This window comes from Oryx dammah, unplaced genomic scaffold (assembly GCF_014754425.2).
Source record: "Oryx dammah isolate SB20612 unplaced genomic scaffold, SCBI_Odam_1.1 HiC_scaffold_29, whole genome shotgun sequence".
Lineage (NCBI taxonomy): Eukaryota > Metazoa > Chordata > Mammalia > Artiodactyla > Bovidae > Oryx > Oryx dammah.
This window is the reverse complement of record NW_024070213.1, coordinates 86807416-86819681: the sequence shown is the minus strand read 5'-3', so window position 1 is coordinate 86819681 and position 12266 is coordinate 86807416. Positions and strand designations below refer to the sequence as shown.

The 12266-nt window shown below is 42.7% G+C and overlaps 1 protein-coding gene across 1 annotated transcript in view; it reads right to left on the bottom strand.

The window, feature by feature from the left end:
• The window catches only part of SPATS2 (spermatogenesis associated serine rich 2), a 151548-nt gene extending 142976 nt beyond the window's left edge, over positions 1–8572 (bottom strand). The window contains exon 1 of the mRNA XM_040234074.1: positions 8280–8572. The gene's annotated coding sequence lies outside the window, so the exon portion shown is untranslated. The remainder of the gene's footprint in view (positions 1–8279) is intronic.
• Between the last annotated feature and the right edge of the window lie 3694 nt (positions 8573–12266).

Sequence of the window (12266 nt, the reverse complement as noted above, 5' to 3'; positions counted from 1 at the left end):
TAAGTGCCTACTATGTGCACTCACTGATCTAACTGTTACATAACTATTAAAAATCAGCAGTCACAATAAATAAAGAAAAAAAAAATCAACAGTCATAACTCAACAAAAAGACAATCTAATTTAAAACCAGGCAAAGGACTTAAATAGACATTTCTCCAAAGAAGATACACAAAAGACCAATAAGCGCATGAAAAGATATTAAACATCATCAGTCATTAGTAAGGAAATGCAAATAAAATTCACAATACCATTTCATACCTACAAAGATGGCTATAATAAAAAAAAAAAAGGAAAATAACAAGTATTAGCAAAGATGTGGAGAAACTGGAACCCTCATGCACTATTGGTGAGAATGTAAAATAGTATAGCTACTGTGGAAAACAGTATGGCAGTTTCCCAAAAAGAAATCTACGTGATTCAGCAATTCTCCCCTCAGGAATAAACCCAAAAGAATTGAAAACAGGTATTCAAACAAAAAATGGTACATCAATATTCAAAGCAGTATTACTCATAACAGCCAAAAGGCAGAAATGAAACAACTGCCCATTAACAGAAAAAATGGATAAACAAAACATGATATATCCATATAGTGGGATAGTATTCAGCTACAAAAATGAACGAAGTACTGACACACGGTACAACAGGGATGAACCTCGAAAACACTATGTTACACCAAAGAAGCCAGACACAGAAAATCACACATTACATGATTCCTTTTACTGGAAATATCCAGAACAAGTAAATTAGCAGAGATTGGTGGTTAACAGAGACGGGGTGGGGGGTTGGAGGGAAGAGTGAGGAGAGACTGCATAATGGGTATATGGCCTCCTCTGGGGTTGATGTAACAGTTCTGGAACTATATAGAATGATGATTGTACAACACAGTGAATTTATTAAATACCACTGAACTGTATACTTTAAAAGAGTTAATTTTATGTATTGTGGACTTCGTTTCAGGAAAAAAAAAAAAAAAATCCAATAGTCCTGACAATCCTGTGCAGATTCAGAAACACAGACAGGCTCAGAGAAATTACCTGACCAAATCCACAGAGGGAGTACTAGACAGAACAGCAGAGATTCAGAGCCAGATTTTTGCTCTTTTTTCTTAATGTTGATAGAAAGTAGGATCTTCATAGCCCTTCTCCCCAACAATTAAAATTTTATGCCAGGGACTTTCCTGGTGGTCCAGTGGTTAAGAATCTGCCTGCCAATGCAAGGGACATGGGTTGGATCTCTGATCTGGGAAGCTTCCACACGCCACGGGGCAACTAAGCCCGTGCACCACAACCACTGACGTTCACATGCCTTAGAGCCTGAGCTCCACAACAGGAGAAACCACTGCAACAAGAAGCACATGCATCACAACGAGGGAGTAAGCTCCACTCACCGCACCTGGAGAATAGCATCACGTAACAATACTGCGTAGTCTAACCGCATCATCATAACATCATGGGCTGGCAGACAAATGGCAAATGTCAAACAACTTTTAAAAGATCTTCAAGGAATTCCTGGGTGGTTCAGTAGACAGGACTCAGCGCTTTCACTGCTGGGGCTGGAGTTAGAGCCCTGGTCAGGGAACTATGATCCTGAAAGCCATGTGGCAAGGCCAAAAAATTAAGAACAAAAAAAGACCTCTATAAAATACAAGCTTTGAACAGTGAAAGAGGCGAAAATGATTACCCAACAAAGCTTTGTTTAAAGTACTGTCAACTTAACAAAGAATTAGATAGTCTTCTCAAGAAACTGAGTGTGTACTGACTGGTAAGACGTAACAAAACATCAAGTGTGCATCTGAGTTAAATGGCTGACTCAGTCTTTGGTGGTTCTGTACCATAGTACCATACCACCTTATAGGATCATTCAGGTCCTGTAACACCTTAATTTCCTGTCATTCCATCATAGTTATAAATAAGCTTCACTGTTCCCATCAAACGTGAGGGAGCCTCTAATGATGAGATCCTTATCCTGAAGGCTTGTGCAGGACATGCAGGTAGGCTATGATGGCAATTTACCTTATATAAAGACATAAGAGGTTATTAACCAAAGTCAGCTGAGAGTCACTTCCACCACACACTAGTGCACATTTTTAATCAATGTAACAGTAGAAAATACCAAGAAGAGCCAGCAGTGGGCTGATCACACTGCATGCTGTAATCAGAGACTAAGTAGATAATTTAAAGTACTGCTCTACTGGGCTTTCCAGGTGGCTCAGTGGTAAAGAAGTCGCCTGCCAATGCAGGAGACGAGGGTTTGATTCCTGGGTCAGGAAGATCCCCTGGAGGAGGAAATGGCAACCCACTCAGTGTTCTTGCCTGGAAAATTCCATGGAAAGAGGGCTGGTGGGCTGCAGTACATGGAGGTTCAAACAGTTGGACACAACTTAGTGACTAGGCACACATGCATTGCTCTACTACTGATGGTAGTAGAACCTTAAAACAAACCTTAAAACCTTAAAACAAAAGCAAATCATTTGCTACTGGACAGATCACATGTACTCAAGAGAGCAAAGACTGTTGGTTTTACAAATAGGCCTTTCCAGTTCTATACAGGTCAATAAGAAGTAACATCATTGGCAGCATCTTCAAGTACAAAAGATATCTTCACTTATCTAAGGAGACCCATCTATAATCATATAATGGCTTCATCACAAACCTTCTCCTCAATCCCAACACCCTCTAACCAACTCTAAAGAACACACAGACACAAACACATACTCCACAACCAGTAATCATGTCATTTTGCTAATTAAGTAATATAAAAAAATCCTAACCAACAATCTAAGGTTGTCATTTAGGGTTTGCACTAGTAAGAATCGCTGTGTAACTCCTAACCACAAATTAGTCATAGGACACTGACTGCAGAGGTCTTAAGCTGGTGGCTATGTTCTCAGATCCTACAGAATATTTTAAGGCCTGGGGCTGCTGCAGAGTCAGTGCAGAAGTTGCATGTATATTTCAGGAACCCAACACAATCAGCCACCATGGTAAATCTGAACATGAAGAGTAAATGCTGGCCTCTGGCCAATCCTTATATCCAGCAACCTAAAGTGTTTGGATATTTAAAGTTAATGTCCAAAACTTTAAATCTTTTGGAGATATTTCAGAACCAACACACCACATCCAAGGTAAGTATAAACTCACTAAGATTCCAAAAGAGGCTCCCAGAAAATGGTATGTGAGCCTGAAGTCCCTTTGTAACTCAATAATTTCAAGAAGCAAGATGCAGGCATAATTAACCTCCTTGTGACAATTAGAAAAAATGAAATTGGAGGTTAGACCCATCCTAAGAGACAGTTCACTGTCAGCCTGCAGCTGTTTCAATCTACTATATTTGGTACTATGTGACAACTCTGTCTCTCTCAAATATATAAAGGGAGGGAGAAAAAATCGACTCAAACAGTACTTCCTGTATTACAGTTACCTTCCTGAAATATTTAAAGCATATAGTAGGCACTCAAACTCTTTTCAATTAATAAAGGATATAGAAGGTAAGCAATAACTAGCAGCTCATACATGTTCCTTGGACAGCAAGATCAAACCAGTCAACCCTAAGGGAAATCAATTCTGAATGTTCATTGGAAGGACTGATGCTGAAGCTCCAATACTCTGGCCACCTGATGCGAAGAGCCAACTTGTTGGAAAAGATTCTGATGCTGGGAAAGACTGAGGGCAGGAGAAGGGGGTGATAGAGGATGAGATGGCATCACTGACTCAATGGACACGAGTTTGAGCAAACTCCGGGAGATGGTGAAGGACAGGGAAACCTAGTGTGCTGCAGTCCATGGGGTCACAAAGAGCTGGACATGACTGAGTCACTGACCAACAACAACATATATATAAAATATTCTGAAATGAAAAAAGTACCCTAAATTTTCAACCAAAGGCAGCAAAGTGAACTGAAGATGATCTACACTACTGACACATTTTTCTTTTTTAATATTTATTTATATTTTGGCTGCACCAGGTCTTAGGTGCAGCACAGGGAATCTTTAGTTATGGCATGTGAGCTCTTAGCTACAGCATGTAGGATCTAGTTCCCTGACCAGGGGTCGAACCTGGGTCCCCAGCACTGGGAGTGTGGAGTCTTAGCCACTGGACCACCAGAGAAGTACCAGATTTTTCAAACATATATACAAATAACATTCTTAAGATGACGATCCACAGTTATAAGTATGACTGAAAAAACCTTGTGTATAACAAATGGTCCCTTTCACACTGGATACATTTCATACTTTAAAACAGAAACTCCTATTTTTTTCTTCATCAACTAAAGCTCCTACAAGATTTTCAAAAGTACTTTTATTGCTAACTTGAACTCTATTTTAAGGTGCTTGCTAGATGTATTGATACATAAATATAATTAGACAGAAGCTAAGAGAGAGTCATAAAAACTAGACAAATCATTTCCTGTGCAAGTGTCCTGCAAACTGGACAGAAAAAGTCAGTAGAGGAAACAGAAGCCCTCAAAAATGAGGTCAAGTACTACCTTCAGGTGAACACACAATAAAATCATCATTTAGAAGTAACCAAACTTGGGCTTCCCTGGTTGCTCAGGGAAGGTAAAAAAATCCACCTGCCAAAGCAGGAAGTACGGTTCTATCCCTAGTCAGGGACGATCCCACAAGCCTCGGAGCAAAGAAGCCCATCGGCCACAACTACTGAGCCTGTGATCTTGAGCTCAGGAGCCACAACCACTGAGCCCAGGTGCTACTTCTACTGAAGTTCACATGCCTAGAGCCCGTGTTCCGCAACAAAAGCCACTGCCATGAGAAACCTGAGCACTGCAGCTAGAGAGTAGCCCCTGATCCTTGCAGAGAAAAGCCCATGCAGCAACAAAGACCCTGCACCATCAAAAAATAAGTAAATAAAATTATATATAAAAAAGTAACCAAACGGCCACAAAAACTTAAACATAGGATTATCATATGAACAGATACTGAACATTTGCACACTAATGTTCACAGCAGCGTTACTCACAATGGCCAAAAGGCGGAGACAACCTGTGTCCATTTATAGACGAATCGATAAAGGGAATGTGCATACGATAGAATATTACTCAGCTCTAAAAAGGAATGAATTTCTGACAAGGTTAAAACACTGATGAACCTTGAAGACAATGTGCTAAGTGAAATAAGCCAGACACAAATGGACAAATACTATATAATTCCACTTATGTGAGGTACCTAGAATAATCATATTCCTAGAGACAGAAAAGTGCAATAGTGATTGCCAGGAGCTGGGAAAAAAGAAGAATGAGGAGTCATTCTTTAACAGGAATTTTGGTTTGGGATGATAAGAATGTTCTGGAGTTGAATGGTGGTGATGGTTTCACAGCAGTATGAACGCATTTAATGCCACTGAACTGTACACTTGAAAAAGTGGTTTAAATGATGTTATGTATATCTTACCACAATTTTTTTAAAGTAACCAAGCAAGAATGATGATCAAATCTTTGAGGCAAAAACATCAAGAAAAGTGCTAAGAGTGTGCAACAGGCATGCTTCAGGGTCATCCTCAGAGCCTAGATGACCTGCCTGAAAGTCAAGACCTCAGAACAGGAGGGATGGGCATGGCATTTTCATACACTACAGATTTATATACCAGTATCATATCACTGGCATATGATAGGAAGATATATTAGAAGGTGAACTATATTCTATAGGAGGACATTTGCTAAATAATGAATGGGCTCCCCTTTCCAATATTTAAATCAGAAAAATATAAGCTTTACCTTCCAGTCTCCAACGTAAGCAGCAAGACAATAGGTTTTACTTCTAACAAAGCAGCATAGTGGATCCTAAAGAGTGACTTTAATTTTCCAGTCTTAATATGGTGTCTCTACAATGGAAACTGCGAGTAGCAATATAATAATAAAAATATAAACTTCTTTCACCATCATTACAAAGTTACATTACAAAGTTTTCCAAGCCTCATCTGAAAGATGAGGATAACGCTTACCTTATAGGATTATTTGAAGACCTAATAAAGTAACATATATAAAACACACTGAGTTCAGTCAGTCCCTAGAATACCTAACTGCTCAACAAATAAAAATTCCTCACCTCCTGCAATTCACTAGTATCTGTAGCCTTTCCTGCTCCTGGATCAGCCTCCACAGGCTATGCTGATGTTTCGGCCATTAACCTCTGGCTCCTCCCTCAGGCCCCAGCTGTGTCTCTCGGTTCTAGTAGTTTTACTCCTGGTTTCTAAGAGGATCCTGTCTATATTTAGAGATAATGCCAGTACCAACTGTGGACTCAACAGGTGCTTGGAGGGCACTTGAGCATTCAGCAGTTTTCACTTGTTTTCCAGAGTTAATTGGTTTTGGCTCCACAACTGGCTGTCTTGACTTCCACAAGGAAGAGTGCCACGTATGCACAGTATTTCAGCTGAACACTAGACTAAACAGCAAATTAAGTGTGCTCACAGGACAAATCCTTAGCAAGAGGACGTTTTTGCCTATTTTGTGGACCCCAGAAGATCTGTTAAATCACAGGGGCAATAAACCTTCAATAAACTCTGCAGATGTAGCCCATCAACCCAATCTTTGTCTAGATCACTGTATCAGACCCAGGTTTCAACCAATTCATGCTGTTCATACTACAACCAAGATCAGGAGGAAAAAGCAGGTAGAACAACATGGAACACTTAAAGGAGTGTCCGAACAGAATAGGTATGAATTCAGTTTTATTTACTACTAGTTTTGCGACCTTATTAAGTAATTTAATCTCTGAATTTATAAAACAGGAAATGATTATGATGATTAAATTAGATGATACGTGGAAAGCAATCTTAGCACTTCATTATCACTAATAAGGAAACTGCACTCACTTCTTGCTTTGTTCAGTTTTTATAACAGAAGAAAAGTGACAATTTAGACCATTCTTTTTGGACCTTTATAAAATAGCCTAATGCTACTATCTGAGGCCAAGCTGAGAAATATAAACGGAAAAATTCCCAGAAATCTTAGATGAGTCAGCAAAACTTAATGCCTCAAAAGGCTTAATATGGACTATTTATGAACACATAATGGTAATTATAATTTCAAAATCAGCAATCTTGTATCTAGTATCATCCAAAATTTGGTCTGGAAATCCAAGTATCAAGGAAATGCAAAGATCATACATAACCGCCGAAATACTTCCCGATAATATTTTCAAATCACCTGAATTCAAACTGGAAGGTACAAAATAGCCTGATAATTTGAAATCAGCATCAGGAATTTCTGGTGACAAAAACCAAACTCTCTCCCATAATCAAACCAGTAGCAGATGGTACATGATCATTTCTCAGTGAGAAACTGTAATTCTAACAAAGTACAGATAACTCAGATTTTATCAAGGCTGTTCATCACCTTTTGATGAACAAACTCTTGGTTCTCCTCCAAACACCCTAAACTCTGCATTATCAATAACCAAACTCAAAGCAAGATGTCTGTTTCTAGTGACCTGTCCTCTCCTGCTTCATTAACCACAGGTAAATTACATACATGTAATTTAGAGAAGGGAAACAAACATTACAGGCATGCTTTATCAATGAAATGAACTATAAATGATAACCAAATTATTAAAAGAGCAGCCTGTACTCCTTAGCAGAGGGACATGCCAGAGAAAAATCCACCTTCTAAAAGAACCCAGTCATCCTGGATGAATTAGGAGAAAAATGCCACTCCAGTCCACCTAACCTATACTCTCTAACTGGACTTATTCTTCTGCTTTAATTCAAACCCAAACCACATCTATTTTATGTGTCTGCCCCCCTTGGCTATATTTTCCGTCCCGTTTCCCGCTCCCCACCACCCCCAATTCCAAGAATGCCCTCCTCTCTCTTATTTTCAAATCCCACTTTGCCCCCCAAATCCTAAGGACCTCGGACACCCACGTAGATGACCTTACGCATTTGCGATGAATTTCCAGTTCATTGTACTTCTCATACCAAATGATCGATTCTTTCATTCCTTTCGACCTCTCGTTGTTTCTTAAAACCCAGTACCCCACACACGCTCACATCAGAGTCCCCCCTTCACTCCATTGTTTCCCCGGCCTATGCCTCCGGAAACCCCTCAACTCGGAACCGTGTGCTTCGGCCCGCCCCACTGACCCCAGAAACCTTTCACCATCTGGGTACTCTAAGTCTCAAAGGGTTCACGTCCCCTACTCTCGGTACCCCAACCCCCAACAACTGCTCCCTCCCCGTGTGCCTTCCCTCAAGCCCGCTCTCTGCACCTCAGCGCCCCGCTTCATCCCTCCTCCACCCCTCGACCAGCACCCTGAGCCTCACCTATCCCGGACCCCCGCAGTCGCCGCGTTCCCCAGTTCCGGCTCTGCGTCCCGGACGCTCTGGGGTCTGAGAAGAGGAAAGGAGCTCCTCCGCCGCCGCCTCCTCCTCTTCTAGAGCTGCAGCCGTCGCGCTCCTCCCCCAGCTCTCCCGGAGCCGGACGCCGCCCCGCCCCCACCGCCCCTTTCTCCGCTTCCCTCTTCTGCCGGGCGGCGGGCTGGGAATCGCAGCCGCGGCTGGGGGCCTGAGTGCCAGCCGATCCACACCGACCTCGCCGAGGCTCGAGATCTCCGCCCCGCCCCGCAGTCCGCTCGAGCGCGTGCGCGCCGGCTAGCCAGCGCACAGGGCGCGTGCTCGCGCCAGCGCGAACCCGGCGCGCCGAGCTCGAGGCCGTTGCAGCCAACCGGCCCGCGAGTGAGGCCCGGGAGCGAGGCGGCCCAGCGAGCCGAAGACCCGCGCGCGGAAAGGCGCGGGGCGAGAGGTGGCCTCCTGTCCGTCGGGTCACAGTTCCTCCCGCTACCGGGTCCCTCGCGCCTCACACCGCCCTGTGGATCGCGCGCCCGAGTTGAGGAAGCTCGGGCGTCGCCGAGAATCGGGAAGAACGATGCAGGGAAGGGATTGGAAGAGTGGGTTGGAGAACAAACTAGATGGGAGTCGGGACAGGTGTGGGACACGAGCTCGCAGCCGCGTGCAGAATGGCGAGTCCCAGAAAGAGCCGGGCGGCGTGGGGAGGGGGGCACAGCGCGCGCTGGGAGTAGAGGGCTCGAGCTGGAACTGCCGGAAAGAGCCGAAACTCCCCCGGAGGTTGCCGAAGGCGGCCGCCTCGAGGGGCACCGCTCGAGGGGCTTTTCTCTGCATCCTGGCCGGGACTCTTGTCTCCCAGACGGCTCTCCTTTTGGCGCTACGACTTCTCCCCGACGACTTAACACCACTTTCCATTTCGCCTCCTTCCAGCCCCGAGTTTTATTCCAGAAGGCTATTTCAGAGCCACCAGCTGTGGGAAACGCCCGGACGTCCGGACTTCTTTGCCGCTCAGCCTCCTGGGAATCCGTAGAGGCCGCTGCGGGGTGGTGGCGGGAGGATGCGTGACCCTGGCCTGGTGCAAGATAGCTTCAGGAGCAAGCCACGTTCACCAGATACACCAAGTCCATTTCTGTGTCGGTTTCCTGGTCTGCTCAGTTGTCTGCATCCCTCTACACGGCTGTGGTCAGTCACATTACCCGTCGAATCTTTCCGTTAAACACTCTTATTCGTGGTTAGATTCCCAAGCACCCCAGAGCCAGGGAGAGGGAAAGGGAACTCGCTCAGTCGTGTCCGACTCTTCGCGACCCCATGGACTGCAGCCCACCAGGCTCCTCCGTCCAGGCGACTTTCCAGGCAAGAGTACTGGAGTGGGGTGCTGTTGCCTTCTCCAGAACCATCCCTTAATATTTGTGCACCTTTCTAGCCAGTTTCCTCCATGTATGAAGCACTCACCCCACTGCCAACTGGTCAGGAGTGGCTAGAGGGTGGGCATTGAATCAGCATTGAAAAGGTTAATCAGAGTCTGTCCCCATGTTCTCTTTTGAGGGCAAAGTATAAGGGGCTCTGGGCAGGAACCAACCACAAGCCAGAGAGGGTATATGGGAGTGTATAGACACCATAGGCATAATGTAATTTTGGTCCCCACAGGTTTGTTGTTGGAGTGGCAGTACAGGTAGATCTCTACAAAGTCATCTATCTGGTCCTTTGGTTTTTAACTTTGGATGGAGTGGAAGGGCCAGACATCCTCTAGAGCCCACTGACCCTTGATTCATAGCGTCTAAACTAATCCAACCACATCATTTACAGATCTAAAGAAACAGAAGATTAGGTCATCCAACTAGTTAGGGCACTACACAATCTGTTGCTTACTACTGACTCGTCTTTCAAAGATTCAAATAGAAGCAGACCATCCAAATATCTGCGCTCTTTTCACTGACCACCGAATGAGTAGGAGACATTGTTCTAGGGGTGGGCCACTTACACAGAATAAAACTAGATCGCTATCCTCAAGTAGAGTATCCAGTTGTAATGGAGGATGAAAGCTATTAAATAACTATAACCTGATGATAAGTGCTAAAACAGAAAAGTGCAAAGTAGGAACAGAGAAGAATGTGTAATTCTTCCACAATTCTGCCTTCCCATACTGTGTAGGAATGGGATGATAACAACCCTGGTTAATAGGAAACTTCATACTAAAGAATGAGACCTAAACCAATAGGATCCAAGATCTTATTCTATGACTGATGTCACCAACCAAAAGTCATTTGGGTAACACCTTTGTTACAGGGCCTGATGCTGCTGCAAAATGTAATTTCTTCCTTGGGAGAAAAATTAAATCCTCACTCTTGGAAACCTTAGTCTGTTAGGAGAGACATGATGCCTTTCCTAAAAGAGCCTGTGGTCTAATGGGAGAGAGTTTTTATATGTGGATATCCCACTTAGAAGGGAGGTGGATAGAGCATGCCTAGGCTAGATCTATGAGAGCTGTCAAACATCAATGGAAACGGAATGAGATGGAATCATATCTCCTCTAAGCGAGAGTGCTGAGTGTGGTTGAAAGGAGTAGTTTGCCAAGTCCCTGGGGTGACAGGAGGTGTAGGCTCTTCACAAGGATTTAACTCAAAATCTAACGGCTCTCCCAGATGGGTGGGTCACATAGAGCATTGTTTTACTGAGTGGAATCTGCAAGAGGGGTACTGCAGCTCATGGCCCATCTTTTTCCATGCAGCACTCAACCTCTCTAAAAGGATACTGAACAAATGCTATAAAGGGCTATAAAGATTAATTTTATCATTGTTCTTTAAACTACACATACAGTTTTCACTTTATATGGCACACAATTAAGTGATCATTGCCTGCTTTAAAACAGTGGCAAATTGTTTAAAATCTAATTATATTGGAAGAAAGGAAATGCTGTGATAAACTCAATATATAATACTGTGATCTACTCTGAAAAAACCACAAAAACAACCAAATTTTTGAAATGATTAGATAACTGCTAAGGATTACAACAGAAGACTATTTAGAAAAAACATCCATATATCTTAGTTCAGCCTTAAGGGAAATGATTTATCCCAGGTTACCTAATGACTGAGGCAAATTAGAACTAAAGATAAACCATGATGCAATCATCACCTTGGCAGATATATGCTGCAAAAATTAACATGACCTAATTTAATATATTTTCCAATAGACCCTTGTGATCAGAAATTTTAGCATGTTTTTCTTTGAGTCAATATTCTATATCCGAAGTGACTGATTGTCAGATTCCATGTTTTTATTAGGGGAAAAAAAAGAGGTTAAAGTCTCTGATGATTAAAGCTGATGTCGTAAACCACAACAAGCATGAAGACCAGCAGAGAATATCTCATCAGGGTGTACTTTTCCCTTTGCTTGGACTACCTCTGATACCTAAGAATATTCATGTTGGTAGTCCACACTATGTGTCTTAGAAACGTAGTTTTGTGCATGCTGAATAGATGTTATCTAAAAAAACTATTCCAGGTCCAAATGAGTTTGGGAAAGGCTTGGTAAAATCAAATAAATTGGTTTATTGTAAAGCAACTATACTCCAATAAAAATTAATTTTGAAAAATTCAAAATAAATTGGTTTCCTTCCAGGAGCATTTAATATGGTAATGTGTTTTTTTTTAATATTGAAGGGAATGCAGTATATAGTATGCAGCTTTCCCCCAAGGAAACTTTTTTTTACCCAGGAGACTTCTGTGTAGAATTAATATTTCTTTGAACATCCACTCTATAAGATTCTACTAGAAGGATTTGATTAGGTTGGAATTTCCTGTTTTATAGATAACAAAACTGAGGTTCAAAGACATGGGTAACATACCCAAATTCAACTGTGTATCAGATGTTTAGAGCCTTAAATTATCAAAGGTTGAATCCTTATATCACAAAATTAGTGACAATGTCAGAACCAAAACTCATATTTGAAACACTCAGTTGCAG